The following is a 23,026-nucleotide window of genomic DNA, read 5'->3' as shown; positions in this document are numbered from 1 at the left end:
AGTTTCCCACAGGAGTTTACATGAAAGCGGTGCTGTCAGAGACATTCCTCGTCTAAAACCGCGGGGCCCGTGTTACCTCGTGTTCTCATTTGCACCTTCCAAGGTAGCCAGGTCGCATTTCACACCCACCCGCCCCTGCTGTGGGGGGGTACCCCGTGGGCAGGCCAAGGGTGAATCGGGGCCTGGTTTTCAGCTTTTTGTTTAAATAATTGACTTTGAAGGGCTGGGCCCCGCTGCATCTGTGCATTAATCCAGCGCCAGCAAAAAGCAGCATTGATTTGCCCATCTCCCCCAGGGCAACACTTGACCCGGAACCCTGTTTGTTCTTCTCGGATGTGCTGCCCTCAGTTCTGGAGCCAGTTGGTGATATTATTGCACCGCGTAGGGTATCTGGCAGGGACAGTAACCATCAGAGGGCACTGCTGACCTGGACACATTAGGGGAGTGCAGGTGTTTGTCACATGTGATGTGGCCCAATGGGAATATTACTGCTAGAATTAAAGCTTTAGATCTATTTTCAAGGTATAATTATAAATCAATTGGAATATAAATATTGTATTTACATTTCAGTATAGTATATAGAGCAATGTAAACAAGTCATTGTCTCTGAAATTTTAATTTGTAATGACTTCGCGACTGCTTTTTAAAACTAGGCAAATATCTAGATGAGCTGATGTAACCCCTGGAAGACCTCTGCATACCCCACGGGGTACATGTACCCCTGGCTGAGAACCATGAACTATACCATGAGATGATCCGACACCTAGTTGCCAACAAATCTAGCACTCATTTGTACTGCACAGTAGAATTGTGTCATGTTTTGTGGTTACACAGAACTCTAGGCACAGTCTCTTTGGAGTCAACAGGAGTTTTGCTGAAGTAAGGACCGGAGGATGTAGCCCAGAGTGTTCTATGCAGGAATAGCACCATTGCTGTATAGTGGAAGACAGGTATTGTTGTGACTGAAATGTTTAACATGATATTTTTGTTGTGCTTGCCACAATTCCCCATCCCCTCCGAGTGCCTCCTTGCAGCTGGGCATAACAATGTCAGGGTAACTGCCTCAGCTTCCCCTCTCAGGCTCCTTAAAGATTCCACCAGACAGTCTCTTGTGTCCACTATTACCCCTTCCCAGGGCTAGTTTATTATTCCGCATAACACACATAGTCCTTGGAAGCCCCAAACACAGTTTATCCCACACACAATGCATGTAGTCCATGAGAGTGCCAAACCACAGTCGAACAACACACCTCATATCCCAGCTCTGGCATATTCTGCCGCACCAAGGCTTTCTTTTGGGTCCCACCTGTTCTTTTGTCAGAAAATACAACACAGTCAAAGTCGTTCTGCAGCTTCTTCCTGGCTTTCAAGCCTGGGCCTGGAAAGGCCATCAGGATAGTCCCTCTGCTGGTCTCCTAGGGTACAGCTCCCCTGCAATAATAGACTCCCGCTGGCCCAGGTCAGCTGAGTCAGGCTCAAGCTGTGGGGTTATAAAATTGCAGTGTAGACGCTCAGGCTGCAGCCTCAGTTTTGGAACTCCCCACTTGTGGGATCTCAGAAACTGGGCTCCAGCCCTGAGCCCAAACACTGCATTGCAATTTTATAACCCTAGAGCCCAAACCATGAAGCCTGAGTCAGTGACCTAGGCCAGCTATGGGTTTTGTATTGCAGTGCTGACATACCCCTACCCCTTATCAGCCTCCCTGCTCTGGCTCTCCTTTTCAGTTCTTCATGAACACAGGCCCCAGAGCTGCTTCCCCAGAGCGTGGCCCTTGTTCTAGGACTCATACCACTCCTATAGCTGTCCTTCCCCAACCGACCTCCCATCTTCTTCAGGGACGCTCCCCTTTCTCACAGCAGTCTTCCACTCATTTATTAGCTTCAAGTGTCACCTCACTCTCTCAATCGAGTCAATATGAGACGCACCGGTGCTGGAACAGAGGTACTGCACCCACTTCATTTAAAGCAGCTAGCCACCGTGTGACAGTGCTATTTATTTCTTTCCTTTTTAAATTTAATTTATATCAGCCTCCCTCAAATAAATTAACAACTTCATTATACCGTTCTGTATGTGATAGTTACAGTTAGTTACAATTTGTGGCGTATTAACTATACACAAGATAAAGAGAGGAACAAAACTATAGGGACATATAATACCCTCCTTTCCAAAAGACTAAGGGAAAAATATACGAAAAACACATAGAAAAATGGTTCACATAAAAATATTGAATCAACTACATTGTCTCTATAAAAAAACAGAATCAAGCTCACAACTCCAAACTGAGTTGTAGGAAAATACCACGTATGGACACAGGCAAATCGCAAGCCACATGATACACATAAGACCCCATTCCGCAACGTGCTCAGGACTCTGAAATTCAAATGAAGATTACAGAAGTTGAGGATGGTTATCACATTAGAGAGAAGCTAAGAACCGAATAGGATAAAGACCATGCGGAGGTTTCTGTATTTCCAATAGTCTTCTTCAAGTTACATTTTGAGTTCCTCAACAGAGAGAGAGTGGATGAAGTCGATGTGAACAAGTGTAAATGCTGAGCCATCTTTCCATGCAGGGCCATGTGTGCACTGTGTGCGTGGTTTTTGACTGGCCTTTTCTTCTCTTCTCTTTTCCTGCAGTTTCTTTGGTGCTTCTGTCGTCGTCTTCCTTTTGTCCTTTGAGTTGCTAGAAAGAGAGGGAAAGAGAGAGAGGTGAAGCGGGATAGGTGCGGGCTGAGTGGACACCACGATTCCAAGGTCAATTCAAATTAAATGGACAAGGTCCTCGCCCCTCCTTGAAATTACCCCAATTCCTAGGTTTCGGCACCAATCCGTAGCAGAAGGCAGGAGAGCTTGCAGCAGAACTCAGGGCCGGCTGGATGCAGAATACGCTGGGCTTTGACTTGGCTGAGAGCGTGAGGAGGCCACGGGCACAGGACAGCTACAAGGGCAAACCCTTAGCTCTCTCAAGAGGCTGGTTTCTAGAACTACCTTTCAAAGGGGAGTGTAATCTGGGGAAAGACCTGCACCCTAGTTAGAGGGAGCTCACTTTGGACTTTGGTGATTTCTTGGCTTTTTTGAAGAAAGGGTTGAATTTTTCACGGCCTCCACCATCCCCTTACAGCCGCCCCTTCGCCACACCAGGTTACATGTGACCCGGACGGGAAATACATAGGACACAAATCAGATTTCACTTCAGAACCCAGAAAAGCCAAGTAGAAATCATTCGAGTGCAATTTACTGTGACCAGCAGAAGGAGAACCTCAGCCCTTCTTAAAGGGGGGTCACTCAGCCACAGGCACAAAGGGGCTCTCCTAGTTTACGAAGGAGAGGGATAAGACCTTACACCCTGGTTACAGGGCAGTCCTTTTGCCGGCGTGTCAAAGTGACCTGTGGCTAACTAAGCATGGCGAAGGAGACCCAAACCCTCCTTACAGGGTGGTCCTTAAGCCAGGGACATTTCAATGGGCCAGAGCCAAGAGCGCTGAAGAGGAGAGACCTCCGTTCCCTCAGTAGAGGGTGGTCTCTTTGCCCAGCAAGTGCCAGCGGCCCAAGACAAGCTCGAAAGGGGAGACCTGCACCCTCTTTACAGGGAGAGGTCAATGGCACAGGGCATTGTAAAGCGTGGGTCCTAAATAATAGAGAGCCAGAGAGACCTCGACCCTTCTTAGAGGGGGGGTCACTCAGCCACAGGCAAGAAAAAAGGCTCTCCTAGTTTAAGAATGAGAGGGATAAGACCTTACACCCTGGTTACAGGGCAGTCCTTTTGCCCGGCGTGTCAAAGTGACCTGTGGCTACATAAGCATGGCGAAGGAGACCCAAACCCTCCTTACAGGGTGGTCCTTAAGCCAGGGGCATCACAGAGGGTCGTAGCCAAGCGGGCGGACAAGGAGAGACCTCCATTCCCTCGGTAGAGGGGGGTCTCTTTGCCCAGCAAGTGACTTTGGCATTCAGAGGGCCAATGCAGAGAGGAGAAACGGGAAACAGACCTGATCCCTGAGTACAGGGTGGTCACCCTTTCTTTAGAAAAATATTCCTCCTTTCAAGAAGCGCGGGGGGTGAGATGGGGGGAAGTCCCCAATGTGAAAACATCTGGAAATGAACAGGTGGGAGGGAGGAATCCCGCTCAGTCTCCCATTACCATTAAATCCTCCATCCCTCGGCAACACCCTTCCCGACTTACCTTTCTACCCCACCAAGAAAATTTCAACTTTGTGCCCCCTAACCTTGACCAAAAAGGACACCCCTTACTTGGACACAGTCCTGTTAATAGGGTTAGGTGCACCCACGTGCAAGCTCTGAATACCACTCCACGTACCTACACCAGCTGAGCATCACCACATTTCCGAAAGGACAGCCACATCCCTCACTTCAAACATAGGCCTAGGAATAGCCTCGGTCTATCACCAAAGAAACAAAAGGCCTGGAATTCGGACGCAACTTACAGAGCTCTCCGACTCTCTACGATTCACACTAATCCATCCAGCAATGTCTTGTGCCGAATAAAACAAGGGCTCAAGGCTGAGGTTGACTGGGCAGTGTAAATTGGGCAGGGCAAGAGGAAATGAGGAAGGATCGCCTGGAAGTGAGGCTCTGAAAGGAGCCCCCTTCCTCACCTGTTCAGTTCCAGACTTTGTGACATATGGATTTTGGGACGATTTCTTGGCTCTCTGGGAAAGAAGGGTCGAATTTTCCACGGCCTCCACCATCCCCTTACAGCCGCCCCTTCGCCACACCAGGTTACATGTGACCCGGAGAAGAAATACATGGGTCACAAACCAGATTTCACGTCAAAGCCCAAAAAAGCCAAATAGAAATCATTCTAGGGGAATTTACTGCGACTAACAGAACGAGAACCTCAACCCTTCTTAAAGGGGGGTCACTCAGCCACAGGCAGAAAGAGGCTCTCCTAGTTTACGAAGGAGAGGGATAAGACCTTACACCCCGGTTACAGGGCAGTCCTTTTGCTCGGCGTGTCAAAGTGACCTGTGGCTAACTAAGCATGGCGAAGGAGACCCAAACCCTCCTTACAGGGTGGTCCTTAAGCCAGGGACATTTCAATGGGCCAGAGCCAAGAGCGCTGAAGAGGAGAGACCTCCATTCCCTCAGTAGAGGGTGGTCTCTTTGCCCAGCAAGTGCCAGCGGCCCAAGACAAGCTCGAAAGGGGAGACCCGCACCCTTCTTACAGGGAGAGGTCAATGGCACAGGGCATTTTAAAGGCTAGGTCCTAAATAGTAGAAAGCCAGAGAGACCTCGACCCTTCTTAGAGGGGGGGTCACTCAGCCACAGGCACAAAGAGGCACTCCTGTTTACGAAGGAGAGGGATAAGACCTTACACCCCGGTTACAGGGCAGTCCTTTTGCCGGGCATGTCAAGGGGACCTGTGGCTAAATAAGGCTGGCGAAGGAGACCCAAACCCTCCTTACAGGGTGGTCCTTAAGCCAGGGACATTTCAATGGGCCAGAGCCAAGAGCGCTGAAGAGGAGAGACCTCCGTTCCCTCAGTAGAGGGTGGTCTCTTTGCCCAGCAAGTGCCAGCGGCCCAAGACAAGCTCGAAAGGGGAGACCCGCACCCTTCTTACAGGGAGGGGTCAGTGGCACCGGGCATGTTAAAGGCGCGGTCCTAAAGAGCTGAAATGCACAGAGACCTCAACCCTTCTTAAAGGGCGGTCACTCAGCCGCAGGTGCGGAATGGGCCCAGAAAGCATTTCTCTTGGCAAGGAGTGGACCTTGATCCCCGTTTACAGAGAGGTCCTTTTCCCTGGCGCCTCAAGGGGGATTAAGCCTACGTGGAGAAGTGTAAATGCCACCGGAAGGGCCATGTCTGCAATGTGTGCGTGGTTTTTGACTGGCCTTTTCTTCTCTTCTCTTTTCCTGCAGTTTCTTTGGTGCTTCTGTCGTCGTCTTCCTTTTGTCCTTTGAGTTGCTAGAAAGAGAGGGAAAGAGAGAGAGGTGAAGCGGGATAGGTGCGGGCTGAGTGGACACCACGATTCCAAGGTCAATTCAAATTAAATGGACAAGGTCCTCGCCCCTCCTTGAAATTACCCCAATTCCTAGGTTTCGGCACCAATCCGTAGCAGAAGGCAGGAGAGCTTGCAGCAGAACTCAGGGCCGGCTGGATGCAGAATACGCTGGGCTTTGACTTGGCTGAGAGCGTGAGGAGGCCACGGGCACAGGACAGCTACAAGGGCAAACCCTTAGCTCTCTCAAGAGGCTGGTTTCTAGAACTACCTTTCAAAGGGGAGTGTAATCTGGGGAAAGACCTGCACCCTAGTTAGAGGGAGCTCACTTTGGACTTTGGTGATTTCTTGGCTTTTTTGAAGAAAGGGTTGAATTTTTCACGGCCTCCACCATCCCCTTACAGCCGCCCCTTCGCCACACCAGGTTACATGTGACCCGGACGGGAAATACATAGGACACAAATCAGATTTCACTTCAGAACCCAGAAAAGCCAAGTAGAAATCATTCGAGTGCAATTTACTGTGACCAGCAGAAGGAGAACCTCAACCCTTCTTAAAGGGGGGTCACTCAGCCACAGGCACAAAGGGGCTCTCCTAGTTTACGAAGGAGAGGGATAAGACCTTACACCCTGGTTACAGGGCAGTCCTTTTGCCGGCGTGTCAAAGTGACCTGTGGCTAACTAAGCATGGCGAAGGAGACCCAAACCCTCCTTACAGGGTGGTCCTTAAGCCAGGGACATTTCAATGGGCCAGAGCCAAGAGCGCTGAAGAGGAGAGACCTCCATTCCCTCAGTAGAGGGTGGTCTCTTTGCCCAGCAAGTGCCAGCGGCCCAAGACAAGCTCGAAAGGGGAGACCTGCACCCTCTTTACAGGGAGAGGTCAATGGCACAGGGCATTGTAAAGCCTGGGTCCTAAATAATAGAGAGCCAGAGAGACCTCGACCCTTCTTAGAGGGGGGGTCACTCAGCCACAGGCAAGAAAAAAGGCTCTCCTAGTTTAAGAATGAGAGGGATAAGACCTTACACCCTGGTTACAGGGCAGTCCTTTTGCCCGGCGTGTCAAAGTGACCTGTGGCTACATAAGCATGGCGAAGGAGACCCAAACCCTCCTTACAGGGTGGTCCTTAAGCCAGGGGCATCACAGAGGGCCGCAGCCAAGCGGGCGGACAAGGAGAGACCTCCATTCCCTCGGTAGAGGGGGGTCTCTTTGCCCAGCAAGTGACTTTGGCATTCAGAGGGCCAATGCAGAGAGGAGAAACGGGAAAGAGACCTGATCCCTGAGTACAGGGCGGTCACCCTTTCTTTAGAAAAATATTCCTCCTTTCAAGAAGCGCGGGGGGTGAGGTGGGGGGAAGTCCCCAATGTGAAAACATCTGGAAATGAACAGGTGGGAGGGAGGAATCCCGCTCAGTCTCCCATTACCATTAAATCCTCCATCCCTCGGCAACACCCTTCCCGACTTACCTTTCTACCCCACCAAGAAAATTTCAACTTTGTGCCCCCTAACCTTGACCAAAAAGGACACCCCTTACTTGGACACAGTCCTGTTAATAGGGTTAGGTGCACCCACGTGCCAGCTCTGAATACCACTCCACGTACCTACACCAGCTGAGCATCACCACATTTCCGAAAGGACAGCCACATCCCTCACTTCAAACATAGGCCTAGGAATAGCCTCGGTCTATCACCAAAGAAACAAAAGGCCTGGAATTCGGACGCAACTTACAGAGCTCTCCGACTCTCTACGATTCACACTAATCCATCCAGCAATGTCTTGTGCCGAATAAAACAAGGGCTCAAAGCTGAGGTTGACTGGGCAGTGTAAATTGGGCAGGGCAAGAGGAAATGAGGAAGGATCGCCTGGAAGTGAGGCTCTGAAAAGAGCCCCCTTCCTCACCTGTTCAGTTCCAGACTTTGTGACATATGGATTTTGGGACGATTTCTTGGCTCTCTGGGAAAGAAGGGTCGAATTTTCCACGGCCTCCACCATCCCCTTACAGCCGCCCCTTCGCCACACCAGGTTACATGTGACCCGGAGAAGAAATACATGGGTCACAAACCAGATTTCACGTCAAAGCCCAAAAAAGCCAAATAGAAATCATTCTAGGGGAATTTACTGCGACTAACAGAACGAGAACCTCAACCCTTCTTAAAGGGGGGTCACTCAGCCACAGGCAGAAAGAGGCTCTCCTAGTTTACGAAGGAGAGGGATAAGACCTTACACCCCGGTTACAGGGCAGTCCTTTTGCTCGGCGTGTCAAAGTGACCTGTGGCTAACTAAGCATGGCGAAGGAGACCCAAACCCTCCTTACAGGGTGGTCCTTAAGCCAGGGACATTTCAATGGGCCAGAGCCAAGAGCGCTGAAGAGGAGAGACCTCCGTTCCCTCAGTAGAGGGTGGTCTCTTTGCCCAGCAAGTGCCAGCGGCCCAAGACAAGCTCGAAAGGGGAGACCCGCACCCTTCTTACAGGGAGGGGTCAGTGGCACCGGGCATGTTAAAGGCGCGGTCCTAAAGAGCTGAAATGCACAGAGACCTCAACCCTTCTTAAAGGGCGGTCACTCAGCCGCAGGTGCGGAATGGGCCCAGAAAGCATTTCTCTTGGCAAGGAGTGGACCTTGATCCCCGTTTACAGAGAGGTCCTTTTCCCTGGCGCCTCAAGGGGGATTAAGCCTACGTGGAGAAGTGTAAATGCCACCGGGAGGGCCATGTCTGCAATGTGTGCGTGGTTTTTGACTGGCCTTTTCTTCTCTTCTCTTTTCCTGCAGTTTCTTTGGTGCTTCTGTCGTCGTCTTCCTTTTGTCCTTTGAGTTGCTAGAAAGAGAGGGAAAGAGAGAGAGGTGAAGCGGGATAGGTGCGGGCTGAGTGGACACCACGATTCCAAGGTCAATTCAAATTAAATGGACAAGGTCCTCGCCCCTCCTTGAAATTACCCCAATTCCTAGGTTTCGGCACCAATCCGTAGCAGAAGGCAGGAGAGCTTGCAGCAGAACTCAGGGCCGGCTGGATGCAGAATACGCTGGGCTTTGACTTGGCTGAGAGCGTGAGGAGGCCACGGGCACAGGACAGCTACAAGGGCAAACCCTTAGCTCTCTCAAGAGGCTGGTTTCTAGAACTACCTTTCAAAGGGGAGTGTAATCTGGGGAAAGACCTGCACCCTAGTTAGAGGGAGCTCACTTTGGACTTTGGTGATTTCTTGGCTTTTTTGAAGAAAGGGTTGAATTTTTCACGGCCTCCACCATCCCCTTACAGCCGCCCCTTCGCCACACCAGGTTACATGTGACCCGGACGGGAAATACATAGGACACAAATCAGATTTCACTTCAGAACCCAGAAAAGCCAAGTAGAAATCATTCGAGTGCAATTTACTGTGACGAGCAGAAGGAGAACCTCAGCCCTTCTTAAAGGGGGGTCACTCAGCCACAGGCACAAAGGGGCTCTCCTAGTTTACGAAGGAGAGGGATAAGACCTTACACCCTGGTTACAGGGCAGTCCTTTTGCCGGCGTGTCAAAGTGACCTGTGGCTAACTAAGCATGGCGAAGGAGACCCAAACCCTCCTTACAGGGTGGTCCTTAAGCCAGGGACATTTCAATGGGCCAGAGCCAAGAGCGCTGAAGAGGAGAGACCTCCATTCCCTCAGTCGAGGGTGGTCTCTTTGCCCAGCAAGTGCCAGCGGCCCAAGACAAGCTCGAAAGGGGAGACCTGCACCCTCTTTACAGGGAGAGGTCAATGGCACAGGGCATTGTAAAGCCTGGGTCCTAAATAATAGAGAGCCAGAGAGACCTCGACCCTTCTTAGAGGGGGGGTCACTCAGCCACAGGCAAGAAAAAAGGCTCTCCTAGTTTAAGAATGAGAGGGATAAGACCTTACACCCTGGTTACAGGGCAGTCCTTTTGCCCGGCGTGTCAAAGTGACCTGTGGCTACATAAGCATGGCGAAGGAGACCCAAACCCTCCTTACAGGGTGGTCCTTAAGCCAGGGGCATCACAGAGGGCCGCAGCCAAGCGGGCGGACAAGGAGAGACCTCCATTCCCTCGGTAGAGGGGGGTCTCTTTGCCCAGCAAGTGACTTTGGCATTCAGAGGGCCAATGCAGAGAGGAGAAACGGGAAAGAGACCTGATCCCTGAGTACAGGGCGGTCACCCTTTCTTTAGAAAAATATTCCTCCTTTCAAGAAGCGCGGGGGGTGAGGTGGGGGGAAGTCCCCAATGTGAAAACATCTGGAAATGAACAGGTGGGAGGGAGGAATCCCGCTCAGTCTCCCATTACCATTAAATCCTCCATCCCTCGGCAACACCCTTCCCGACTTACCTTTCTACCCCACCAAGAAAATTTCAACTTTGTGCCCCCTAACCTTGACCAAAAAGGACACCCCTTACTTGGACACAGTCCTGTTAATAGGGTTAGGTGCACCCACGTGCCAGCTCTGAATACCACTCCACGTACCTACACCAGCTGAGCATCACCACATTTCCGAAAGGACAGCCACATCCCTCACTTCAAACATAGGCCTAGGAATAGCCTCGGTCTATCACCAAAGAAACAAAAGGCCTGGAATTCGGACGCAACTTACAGAGCTCTCTGACTCTCTACGATTCACACTAATCCATCCAGCAATGTCTTGTGCCGAATAAAACAAGGGCTCAAAGCTGAGGTTGACTGGGCAGTGTAAATTGGGCAGGGCAAGAGGAAATGAGGAAGGATCGCCTGGAAGTGAGGCTCTGAAAAGAGCCCCCTTCCTCACCTGTTCAGTTCCAGACTTTGTGACATATGGATTTTGGGACGATTTCTTGGCTCTCTGGGAAAGAAGGGTCGAATTTTCCACGGCCTCCACCATCCCCTTACAGCCGCCCCTTCGCCACACCAGGTTACATGTGACCCGGAGAAGAAATACATGGGTCACAAACCAGATTTCACGTCAAAGCCCAAAAAAGCCAAATAGAAATCATTCTAGGGGAATTTACTGCGACTAACAGAACGAGAACCTCAACCCTTCTTAAAGGGGGGTCACTCAGCCACAGGCAGAAAGAGGCTCTCCTAGTTTACGAAGGAGAGGGATAAGACCTTACACCCCGGTTACAGGGCAGTCCTTTTGCTCGGCGTGTCAAAGTGACCTGTGGCTAACTAAGCATGGCGAAGGAGACCCAAACCCTCCTTACAGGGTGGTCCTTAAGCCAGGGACATTTCAATGGGCCAGAGCCAAGAGCGCTGAAGAGGAGAGACCTCCGTTCCCTCAGTAGAGGGTGGTCTCTTTGCCCAGCAAGTGCCAGCGGCCCAAGACAAGCTCGAAAGGGGAGACCCGCACCCTTCTTACAGGGAGGGGTCAGTGGCACCGGGCATGTTAAAGGCGCGGTCCTAAAGAGCTGAAATGCACAGAGACCTCAACCCTTCTTAAAGGGCGGTCACTCAGCCGCAGGTGCGGAATGGGCCCAGAAAGCATTTCTCTTGGCAAGGAGTGGACCTTGATCCCCGTTTACAGAGAGGTCCTTTTCCCTGGCGCCTCAAGGGGGATTAAGCCTACGTGGAGAAGTGTAAATGCCACCGGGAGGGCCATGTCTGCAATGTGTGCGTGGTTTTTGACTGGCCTTTTCTTCTCTTCTCTTTTCCTGCAGTTTCTTTGGTGCTTCTGTCGTCGTCTTCCTTTTGTCCTTTGAGTTGCTAGAAAGAGAGGGAAAGAGAGAGAGGTGAAGCGGGATAGGTGCGGGCTGAGTGGACACCACGATTCCAAGGTCAATTCAAATTAAATGGACAAGGTCCTCGCCCCTCCTTGAAATTACCCCAATTCCTAGGTTTCGGCACCAATCCGTAGCAGAAGGCAGGAGAGCTTGCAGCAGAACTCAGGGCCGGCTGGATGCAGAATACGCTGGGCTTTGACTTGGCTGAGAGCGTGAGGAGGCCACGGGCACAGGACAGCTACAAGGGCAAACCCTTAGCTCTCTCAAGAGGCTGGTTTCTAGAACTACCTTTCAAAGGGGAGTGTAATCTGGGGAAAGACCTGCACCCTAGTTAGAGGGAGCTCACTTTGGACTTTGGTGATTTCTTGGCTTTTTTGAAGAAAGGGTTGAATTTTTCACGGCCTCCACCATCCCCTTACAGCCGCCCCTTCGCCACACCAGGTTACATGTGACCCGGACGGGAAATACATAGGACACAAATCAGATTTCACTTCAGAACCCAGAAAAGCCAAGTAGAAATCATTCGAGTGCAATTTACTGTGACCAGCAGAAGGAGAACCTCAGCCCTTCTTAAAGGGGGGTCACTCAGCCACAGGCACAAAGGGGCTCTCCTAGTTTACGAAGGAGAGGGATAAGACCTTACACCCTGGTTACAGGGCAGTCCTTTTGCCGGCGTGTCAAAGTGACCTGTGGCTAACTAAGCATGGCGAAGGAGACCCAAACCCTCCTTACAGGGTGGTCCTTAAGCCAGGGACATTTCAATGGGCCAGAGCCAAGAGCGCTGAAGAGGAGAGACCTCCGTTCCCTCAGTAGAGGGTGGTCTCTTTGCCCAGCAAGTGCCAGCGGCCCAAGACAAGCTCGAAAGGGGAGACCTGCACCCTCTTTACAGGGAGAGGTCAATGGCACAGGGCATTGTAAAGCCTGGGTCCTAAATAATAGAGAGCCAGAGAGACCTCGACCCTTCTTAGAGGGGGGGTCACTCAGCCACAGGCAAGAAAAAAGGCTCTCCTAGTTTAAGAATGAGAGGGATAAGACCTTACACCCTGGTTACAGGGCAGTCCTTTTGCCCGGCGTGTCAAAGTGACCTGTGGCTACATAAGCATGGCGAAGGAGACCCAAACCCTCCTTACAGGGTGGTCCTTAAGCCAGGGGCATCACAGAGGGCCGTAGCCAAGCGGGCGGACAAGGAGAGACCTCCATTCCCTCGGTAGAGGGGGGTCTCTTTGCCCAGCAAGTGACTTTGGCATTCAGAGGGCCAATGCAGAGAGGAGAAACGGGAAAGAGACCTGATCCCTGAGTACAGGGCGGTCACCCTTTCTTTAGAAAAATATTCCTCCTTTCAAGAAGCGCGGGGGGTGAGGTGGGGGGAAGTCCCCAATGTGAAAACATCTGGAAATGAACAGGTGGGAGGGAGGAATCCCGCTCAGTCTCCCATTACCATTAAATCCTCCATCCCTCGGCAACACCCTTCCCGACTTACCTTTCTACCCCACCAAGAAAATTTCAACTTTGTGCCCCCTAACCTTGACCAAAAAGGACACCCCTTACTTGGACACAGTCCTGTTAATAGGGTTAGGTGCACCCACGTGCCAGCTCTGAATACCACTCCACGTACCTACACCAGCTGAGCATCACCACATTTCCGAAAGGACAGCCACATCCCTCACTTCAAACATAGGCCTAGGAATAGCCTCGGTCTATCACCAAAGAAACAAAAGGCCTGGAATTCGGACGCAACTTACAGAGCTCTCCGACTCTCTACGATTCACACTAATCCATCCAGCAATGTCTTGTGCCGAATAAAACAAGGGCTCAAAGCTGAGGTTGACTGGGCAGTGTAAATTGGGCAGGGCAAGAGGAAATGAGGAAGGATCGCCTGGAAGTGAGGCTCTGAAAGGAGCCCCCTTCCTCACCTGTTCAGTTCCAGACTTTGTGACATATGGATTTTGGGACGATTTCTTGGCTCTCTGGGAAAGAAGGGTCGAATTTTCCACGGCCTCCACCATCCCCTTACAGCCGCCCCTTCGCCACACCAGGTTACATGTGACCCGGAGAAGAAATACATGGGTCACAAACCAGATTTCACGTCAAAGCCCAAAAAAGCCAAATAGAAATCATTCTAGGGGAATTTACTGCGACTAACAGAACGAGAACCTCAACCCTTCTTAAAGGGGGGTCACTCAGCCACAGGCAGAAAGAGGCTCTCCTAGTTTACGAAGGAGAGGGATAAGACCTTACACCCCGGTTACAGGGCAGTCCTTTTGCTCGGCGTGTCAAAGTGACCTGTGGCTAACTAAGCATGGCGAAGGAGACCCAAACTCTCCTTACAGGGTGGTCCTTAAGCCAGGGACATTTCAATGGGCCAGAGCCAAGAGCGCTGAAGAGGAGAGACCTCCGTTCCCTCAGTAGAGGGCGGTCTCTTTGCCCAGGCAGTGCCAGCGGCCCAAGACAAGCTCGAAAGGGGAGACCCGCACCCTTCTTACAGGGAGAGGTCAGTGGCACAGGGCATGTTAAAGGCGCGGTCCTAAAGAGCTGAAATGCACAGAGACCTCAACCCTTCTTAAAGGGCGGTCACTCAGCCGCAGGTGCGGAATGGGCCCAGAAAGCATTTCTCTTGGCAAGGAGTGGACCTTGATCCCCGTTTACAGAGAGGTCCTTTTCCCTGGCGCCTCAAGGGGGATTAAGCCTACGTGGAGAAGTGTAAATGCCACCGGGAGGGCCATGTCTGCAATGTGTGCGTGGTTTTTGACTGGCCTTTTCTTCTCTTCTCTTTTCCTGCAGTTTCTTTGGTGCTTCTGTCGTCGTCTTCCTTTTGTCCTTTGAGTTGCTAGAAAGAGAGGGAAAGAGAGAGAGGTGAAGCGGGATAGGTGCGGGCTGAGTGGACACCACGATTCCAAGGTCAATTCAAATTAAATGGACAAGGTCCTCGCCCCTCCTTGAAATTACCCTAATTCCTAGGTTTCGGCACCAATCCGTAGCAGAAGGCAGGAGAGCTTGCAGCAGAACTCAGGGCCGGCTGGATGCAGAATACGCTGGGCTTTGACTTGGCTGAGAGCGTGAGGAGGCCACGGGCACAGGACAGCTACAAGGGCAAACCCTTAGCTCTCTCAAGAGGCTGGTTTCTAGAACTACCTTTCAAAGGGGAGTGTAATCTGGGGAAAGACCTGCACCCTAGTTAGAGGGAGCTCACTTTGGACTTTGGTGATTTCTTGGCTTTTTTGAAGAAAGGGTTGAATTTTTCACGGCCTCCACCATCCCCTTACAGCCGCCCCTTCGCCACACCAGGTTACATGTGACCCGGACGGGAAATACATAGGACACAAATCAGATTTCACTTCAGAACCCAGAAAAGCCAAGTAGAAATCATTCGAGTGCAATTTACTGTGACCAGCAGAAGGAGAACCTCAACCCTTCTTAAAGGGGGGTCACTCAGCCACAGGCACAAAGGGGCTCTCCTAGTTTACGAAGGAGAGGGATAAGACCTTACACCCTGGTTACAGGGCAGTCCTTTTGCCGGCGTGTCAAAGTGACCTGTGGCTAACTAAGCATGGCGAAGGAGACCCAAACCCTCCTTACAGGGTGGTCCTTAAGCCAGGGACATTTCAATGGGCCAGAGCCAAGAGCGCTGAAGAGGAGAGACCTCCATTCCCTCAGTAGAGGGTGGTCTCTTTGCCCAGCAAGTGCCAGCGGCCCAAGACAAGCTCGAAAGGGGAGACCTGCACCCTCTTTACAGGGAGAGGTCAATGGCACAGGGCATTGTAAAGCCTGGGTCCTAAATAATAGAGAGCCAGAGAGACCTCGACCCTTCTTAGAGGGGGGGTCACTCAGCCACAGGCAAGAAAAAAGGCTCTCCTAGTTTAAGAATGAGAGGGATAAGACCTTACACCCTGGTTACAGGGCAGTCCTTTTGCCCGGCGTGTCAAAGTGACCTGTGGCTACATAAGCATGGCGAAGGAGACCCAAACCCTCCTTACAGGGTGGTCCTTAAGCCAGGGGCATCACAGAGGGCCGTAGCCAAGCGGGCGGACAAGGAGAGACCTCCATTCCCTCGGTAGAGGGGGGTCTCTTTGCCCAGCAAGTGACTTTGGCATTCAGAGGGCCAATGCAGAGAGGAGAAACGGGAAAGAGACCTGATCCCTGAGTACAGGGCGGTCACCCTTTCTTTAGAAAAATATTCCTCCTTTCAAGAAGCGCGGGGGGTGAGGTGGGGGGAAGTCCCCAATGTGAAAACATCTGGAAATGAACAGGTGGGAGGGAGGAATCCCGCTCAGTCTCCCATTACCATTAAATCCTCCATCCCTTGGCAACACCCTTCCCGACTTACCTTTCTACCCCACCAAGAAAATTTCAACTTTGTGCCCCCTATCCTTGACCAAAAAGGACACCCCTTACTTGGACACAGTCCTGTTAATAGGGTTAGGTGCACCCACGTGCAAGCTCTGAATACCACTCCACGTACCTATACCAGCTGAGCATCACCACATTTCCGAAAGGACAGCCACATCCCTCACTTCAAACATAGGCCTAGGAATAGCCTCGGTCTATCACCAAAGAAACAAAAGGCCTGGAATTCGGACGCAACTTACAGAGCTCTCCGACTCTCTACGATTCACACTAATCCATCCAGCAATGTCTTGTGCCGAATAAAACAAGGGCTCAAAGCTGAGGTTGACTGGGCAGTGTAAATTGGGCAGGGCAAGAGGAAATGAGGAAGGATCGCCTGGAAGTGAGGCTCTGAAAGGAGCCCCCTTCCTCACCTGTTCAGTTCCAGACTTTGTGACATATGGATTTTGGGACGATTTCTTGGCTCTCTGGGAAAGAAGGGTCGAATTTTCCACGGCCTCCACCATCCCCTTACAGCCGCCCCTTCGCCACACCAGGTTACATGTGACCCGGAGAAGAAATACATGGGTCACAAACCAGATTTCACGTCAAAGCCCAAAAAAGCCAAATAGAAATCATTCTAGGGGAATTTACTGCGACTAACAGAACGAGAACCTCAACCCTTCTTAAAGGGGGGTCACTCAGCCACAGGCAGAAAGAGGCTCTCCTAGTTTACGAAGGAGAGGGATAAGACCTTACACCCCGCTTACAGGGCAGTCCTTTTGCTCGGCGTGTCAAAGTGACCTGTGGCTAACTAAGCATGGCGAAGGAGACCCAAACCCTCCTTACAGGGTGGTCCTTAAGCCAGGGACATTTCAATGGGCCAGAGCCAAGAGCGCTGAAGAGGAGAGACCTCCGTTCCCTCAGTAGAGGGTGGTCTCTTTGCCCAGCAAGTGCCAGCGGCCCAAGACAAGCTCGAAAGGGGAGACCCGCACCCTTCTTACAGGGAGGGGTCAGTGGCACCGGGCATGTTAAAGGCGCGGTCCTAAAGAGCTGAAATGCACAGAGACCTCAACCCTTCTTAAAGGGCGGTCACTCAGCCGCAGGTGCGGAATGGGCCCAGAAAGCATTTCTCTTGGCAAGGAGTGGACCTTGATCCCCGTTTACAGAGAGGTCCTTTTCCCTGGCGCCTCAAGGGGGATTAAGCCTACGTGGAGAAGTGTAAATGCCACCGGGAGGGCCATGTCTGCAATATGTGCGTGGTTTTTGACTGGCCTTTTCTTCTCTTCTCTTTTCCTGCAGTTTCTTTGGTGCTTCTGTCGTCGTCTTCCTTTTGTCCTTTGAGTTGCTAGAAAGAGAGGGAAAGAGAGAGAGGTGAAGCGGGATAGGTGCGGGCTGAGTGGACACCACGATTCCAAGGTCAATTCAAATTAAATGGACAAGGTCCTCGCCCCTCCTTGAAATTACCCCAATTCCTAGGTTTCGGCACCAATCCGTAGCAGAAGGCAGGAGAGCTTGCAGCAGAACTCAGGGCCGGCTGGATGCAGAATACGCTGGGCTTTGACTTGGCTGAGAGCGTGAGGAGGCCACGGGCACAGGACAGCTACAAGGGCAAACCCTTAGCTCTCTCAAGAGGCTGGTTTCTAGAACTACCTTTCAAAGGGGAGTGTAATCTGGGGAAAGACCTGCACCCTAGTTAGAGGGAGCTCACTTTGGACTTTGGTGATTTCTTGGCTTTTTTGAAGAAAGGGTTGAATTTTTCACGGCCTCCACCATCCCCTTACAGCCGCCCCTTCGCCACACCAGGTTACATGTGACCCGGACGGGAAATACATAGGACACAAATCAGATTTCACTTCAGAACCCAGAAAAGCCAAGTAGAAATCATTCGAGTGCAATTTACTGTGACCAGCAGAAGGAGAACCTCAGCCCTTCTTAAAGGGGGGTCACTCAGCCACAGGCACAAAGGGGCTCTCCTAGTTTACGAAGGAGAGGGATAAGACCTTACACCCTGGTTACAGGGCAGTCCTTTTGCCGGCGTTTCAAAGTGACCTGTGGCTAACTAAGCATGGCGAAGGAGACCCAAACCCTCCTTACAGGGTGGTCCTTAAGCCAGGGACATTTCAATGGGCCAGAGCCAAGAGCGCTGAAGAGGAGAGACCTCCGTTCCCTCAGTAGAGGGTGGTCTCTTTGCCCAGCAAGTGCCAGCGGCCCAAGACAAGCTCGAAAGGGGAGACCTGCACCCTCTTTACAGGGAGAGGTCAATGGCACAGGGCATTGTAAAGCCTGGGTCCTAAATAATAGAGAGCCAGAGAGACCTCGACCCTTCTTAGAGGGGGGGTCACTCAGCCACAGGCAAGAAAAAAGGCTCTCCTAGTTTAAGAATGAGAGGGATAAGACCTTACACCCTGGTTACAGGGCAGTCCTTTTGCCCGGCGTGTCAAAGTGACCTGTGGCTACATAAGCATGGCGAAGGAGACCCAAACCCTCCTTACAGGGTGGTCCTTAAGCCAGGGGCATCACAGAGGGCCGTAGCCAAGCGGGCGGACAAGGAGAGACCTCCATTCCCTCGGTAGAGGGGGGTCTCTTTGCCCAGCAAGTGACTTTGGCATTCAGAGGGCCAATGCAGAGAGGAGAAACGGGAAAGAGACCTGATCCCTGAGTACAGGGCGGTCACCCTTTCTTTAGAAAAATATTCCTCCTTTCAAGAAGCGCGGGGGGTGAGGTGGGGGGAAGTCCCCAATGTGAAAACATCTGGAAATGAACAGGTGGGAGGGAGGAATCCCGCTCAGTCTCCCATTACCATTAAATCCTCCATCCCTCGGCAACACCCTTCCCGACTTACCTTTCTACCCCACCAAGAAAATTTCAACTTTGTGCCCCCTAACCTTGACCAAAAAGGACACCCCTTACTTGGACACAGTCCTGTTAATAGGGTTAGGTGCACCCACGTGCAAGCTCTGAATACCACTCCACGTACCTACACCAGCTGAGCATCACCACATTTCCGAAAGGACAGCCACATCCCTCACTTCAAACATAGGCCTAGGAATAGCCTCGGTCTATCACCAAAGAAACAAAAGGCCTGGAATTCGGACGCAACTTACAGAGCTCTCCGACTCTCTACGATTCACACTAATCCATCCAGCAATGTCTTGTGCCGAATAAAACAAGGGCTCAAAGCTGAGGTTGACTGGGCAGTGTAAATTGGGCAGGGCAAGAGGAAATGAGGAAGGATCGCCTGGAAGTGAGGCTCTGAAAGGAGCCCCCTTCCTCACCTGTTCAGTTCCAGACTTTGTGACATATGGATTTTGGGACGATTTCTTGGCTCTCTGGGAAAGAAGGGTCGAATTTTCCACGGCCTCCACCATCCCCTTACAGCCGCCCCTTCGCCACACCAGGTTACATGTGACCCGGAGAAGAAATACATGGGTCACAAACCAGATTTCACGTCAAAGCCCAAAAAAGCCAAATAGAAATCATTCTAGGGGAATTTACTGCGACTAACAGAACGAGAACCTCAACCCTTCTTAAAGGGGGGTCACTCAGCCACAGGCAGAAAGAGGCTCTCCTAGTTTACGAAGGAGAGGGATAAGACCTTACACCCCGGTTACAGGGCAGTCCTTTTGCTCGGCGTGTCAAAGTGACCTGTGGCTAACTAAGCATGGCGAAGGAGACCCAAACCCTCCTTACAGGGTGGTCCTTAAGCCAGGGACATTTCAATGGGCCAGAGCCAAGAGCGCTGAAGAGGAGAGACCTCCGTTCCCTCAGTAGAGGGTGGTCTCTTTGCCCAGCAAGTGCCAGCGGCCCAAGACAAGCTCGAAAGGGGAGACCCGCACCCTTCTTACAGGGAGAGGTCAATGGCACAGGGCATTTTAAAGGCTAGGTCCTAAATAGTAGAAAGCCAGAGAGATCTCGACCCTTCTTAGAGGGGGGGTCACTCAGCCACAGGCACAAAGAGGCACTCCTGTTTACGAAGGAGAGGGATAAGACCTTACACCCCGGTTACAGGGCAGTCCTTTTGCCGGGCATGTCAAGGGGACCTGTGGCTAAATAAGGCTGGCGAAGGAGACCCAAACCCTCCTTACAGGGTGGTCCTTAAGCCAGGGACATTTCAATGGGCCAGAGCCAAGAGCGCTGAAGAGGAGAGACCTCCGTTCCCTCAGTAGAGGGCGGTCTCTTTGCCCAGGCAGTGCCAGCGGCCCAAGACAAGCTCGAAAGGGGAGACCCGCACCCTTCTTACAGGGAGGGGTCAGTGGCACAGGGCATGTTAAAGGCGCGGTCCTAAGGAGCTGAAATGCACAGAGACCTCAACCCTTCTTAAAGGGCGGTCACTCAGCCGCAGGTGCGGAATGGGCCCAGAAAGCATTTCTCTTGGCAAGGAGTGGACCTTGATCCCCGTTTACAGAGAGGTCCTTTTCCCTGGCGCCTCAAGGGGGATTAAGCCTACGTGGAGAAGTGTAAATGCCACCGGGAGGGCCATGTCTGCAATGTGTGCGTGGTTTTTGACTGGCCTTTTCTTCTCTTCTCTTTTCCTGCAGTTTCTTTGGTGCTTCTGTCGTCGTCTTCCTTTTGTCCTTTGAGTTGCTAGAAAGAGAGGGAAAGAGAGAGAGGTGAAGCGGGATAGGTGCGGGCTGAGTGGACACCACGATTCCAAGGTCAATTCAAATTAAATGGACAAGGTCCTCGCCCCTCCTTGAAATTACCCCAATTCCTAGGTTTCGGCACCAATCCGTAGCAGAAGGCAGGAGAGCTTGCAGCAGAACTCAGGACCGGCTGGATGCAGAATACGCTGGGCTTTGACTTGGCTGAGAGCATGAGGAGGCCACGGGCACAGGACAGCTACAAGGGCAAACCCTTAGCTCTCTCAAGAGGCTGGTTTCTAGAACTACCTTTCAAAGGGGAGTGTAATCTGGGGAAAGACCTGCACCCTAGTTAGAGGGAGCTCACTTTGGACTTTGGTGATTTCTTGGCTTTTTTGAAGAAAGGGTTGAATTTTTCACGGCCTCCACCATCCCCTTACAGCCGCCCCTTCGCCACACCAGGTTACATGTGACCCGGACGGGAAATACATAGGACACAAATCAGATTTCACTTCAGAACCCAGAAAAGCCAAGTAGAAATCATTCGAGTGCAATTTACTGTGACCAGCAGAAGGAGAACCTCAGCCCTTCTTAAAGGGGGGTCATTCAGCCACAGGCACAAAGGGGCTCTCCTAGTTTACGAAGGAGAGGGATAAGACCTTACACCCTGGTTACAGGGCAGTGCTTTTGCCGGCGTGTCAAAGTGACCTGTGGCTAACTAAGCATGGCGAAGGAGACCCAAACCCTCCTTACAGGGTGGTCCTTAAGCCAGGGACATTTCAATGGGCCAGAGCCAAGAGCGCTGAAGAGGAGAGACCTCCATTCCCTCAGTCGAGGGTGGTCTCTTTGCCCAGCAAGTGCCAGCGGCCCAAGACAAGCTCGAAAGGGGAGACCTGCACCCTCTTTACAGGGAGAGGTCAATGGCACAGGGCATTGTAAAGCCTGGGTCCTAAATAATAGAGAGCCAGAGAGACCTCGACCCTTCTTAGAGGGGGGGTCACTCAGCCACAGGCAAGAAAAAAGGCTCTCCTAGTTTACGAAGGAGAGGGATAAGACCTTACACCCTGGTTACAGGGCAGTCCTTTTGCCCGGCGTGTCAAAGTGACCTGTGGCTACATAAGCATGGCGAAGGAGACCCAAACCCTCCTTACAGGGTGGTCCTTAAGCCAGGGGCATCACAGAGGGCCGTAGCCAAGCGGGCGGACAAGGAGAGACCTCCATTCCCTCGGTAGAGGGGGGTCTCTTTGCCCAGCAAGTGACTTTGGCATTCAGAGGGCCAATGCAGAGAGGAGAAACGGGAAAGAGACCTGATCCCTGAGTACAGGGCGGTCACCCTTTCTTTAGAAAAAATATTCCTCCTTTCAAGAAGCGCGGGGGGTGAGGTGGGGGGAAGTCCCCAATGTGAAAACATCTGGAAATGAACAGGTGGGAGGGAGGAATCCCGCTCAGTCTCCCATTACCATTAAATCCTCCATCCCTCGGCAACACCCTTCCCGACTTACCTTTCTACCCCACCAAGAAAATTTCAACTTTGTGCCCCCTAACCTTGACCAAAAAGGACACCCCTTACTTGGACACAGTCCTGTTAATAGGGTTAGGTGCACCCACGTGCAAGCTCTGAATACCACTCCACGTACCTACACCAGCTGAGCATCACCACATTTCCGAAAGGACAGCCACATCCCTCACTTCAAACATAGGCCTAGGAATAGCCTCGGTCTATCACCAAAGAAACAAAAGGCCTGGAATTCGGACGCAACTTACAGAGCTCTCCGACTCTCTACGATTCACACTAATCCATCCAGCAATGTCTTGTGCCGAATAAAACAAGGGCTCAAGGCTGAGGTTGACTGGGCAGCGTAAATTGGGCAGGGCAAGAGGAAATGAGGAAGGATCGCCTGGAAGTGAGGCTCTGAAAGGAGCCCCCTTCCTCACCTGTTCAGTTCCAGACTTTGTGACATATGGATTTTGGGACGATTTCTTGGCTCTCTGGGAAAGAAGGGTCGAATTTTCCACGGCCTCCACCATCCCCTTACAGCCGCCCCTTCGCCACACCAGGTTACATGTGACCCGGAGAAGAAATACATGGGTCACAAACCAGATTTCACGTCAAAGCCCAAAAAAGCCAAATAGAAATCATTCTAGGGGAATTTACTGTGACCAGCAGAAGGAGAACCTCAACCCTTCTTAAAGGGGGGTCACTCAGCCACAGGCAGAAAGAGGCTCTCCTAGTTTACGAAGGAGAGGGATAAGACCTTACACCCCGGTTACAGGGCAGTCCTTTTGCTCGGCGTGTCAAAGTGACCTGTGGCTAACTAAGCATGGCGAAGGAGACCCAAACCCTCCTTACAGGGTGGTCCTTAAGCCAGGGACATTTCAATGGGCCAGAGCCAAGAGCGCTGAAGAGGAGAGACCTCCATTCCCTCAGTAGAGGGTGGTCTCTTTGCCCAGCAAGTGCCAGCGGCCCAAGACAAGCTCGAAAGGGGAGACCCG

At 51.7% G+C, this 23,026-nt stretch overlaps 5 long non-coding RNA genes across 5 annotated transcripts; all 5 read right to left on the bottom strand.

The window, feature by feature from the left end:
* Positions 1 to 2,631: 2,631 nt before the first annotated feature.
* Positions 2,632 to 3,386, bottom strand: LOC119564034. The gene is made up of 2 exons (XR_005222935.1): positions 2,803 to 3,386; positions 2,632 to 2,683 (listed from the first exon to the last, which is right to left on the bottom strand). It is a non-coding gene; the product is annotated as an uncharacterized LOC119564034 (long non-coding RNA).
* Positions 3,387 to 4,459: 1,073 nt separating this feature from the next.
* On the bottom strand, positions 4,460 to 8,280 carry LOC119564033. Its single transcript, XR_005222934.2, has 2 exons — positions 6,042 to 8,280; positions 4,460 to 5,922 (listed from the first exon to the last, which is right to left on the bottom strand). It is a non-coding gene; the product is annotated as an uncharacterized LOC119564033 (long non-coding RNA).
* A 434-nt stretch (positions 8,281 to 8,714) lies between these two features.
* On the bottom strand, positions 8,715 to 9,457 carry LOC119564018. Its single transcript, XR_005222912.2, has 2 exons — positions 8,886 to 9,457; positions 8,715 to 8,766 (listed from the first exon to the last, which is right to left on the bottom strand). It is a non-coding gene; the product is annotated as an uncharacterized LOC119564018 (long non-coding RNA).
* Positions 9,458 to 11,558: 2,101 nt separating this feature from the next.
* Positions 11,559 to 14,539, bottom strand: LOC119564020. Its single transcript, XR_005222914.2, has 2 exons — positions 11,730 to 14,539; positions 11,559 to 11,610 (listed from the first exon to the last, which is right to left on the bottom strand). It is a non-coding gene; the product is annotated as an uncharacterized LOC119564020 (long non-coding RNA).
* Positions 14,540 to 17,246: 2,707 nt separating this feature from the next.
* On the bottom strand, positions 17,247 to 19,656 carry LOC119564026. The gene is made up of 2 exons (XR_005222923.2): positions 17,418 to 19,656; positions 17,247 to 17,298 (listed from the first exon to the last, which is right to left on the bottom strand). It is a non-coding gene; the product is annotated as an uncharacterized LOC119564026 (long non-coding RNA).
* Between the last annotated feature and the right edge of the window lie 3,370 nt (positions 19,657 to 23,026).

Source organism: Chelonia mydas, chromosome 22 (genome assembly GCF_015237465.2).
Source record: "Chelonia mydas isolate rCheMyd1 chromosome 22, rCheMyd1.pri.v2, whole genome shotgun sequence".
NCBI classification, from domain to species: Eukaryota; Metazoa; Chordata; order Testudines; family Cheloniidae; genus Chelonia; species Chelonia mydas.
This window is presented reverse-complemented; position numbering and strand designations above follow the sequence as displayed.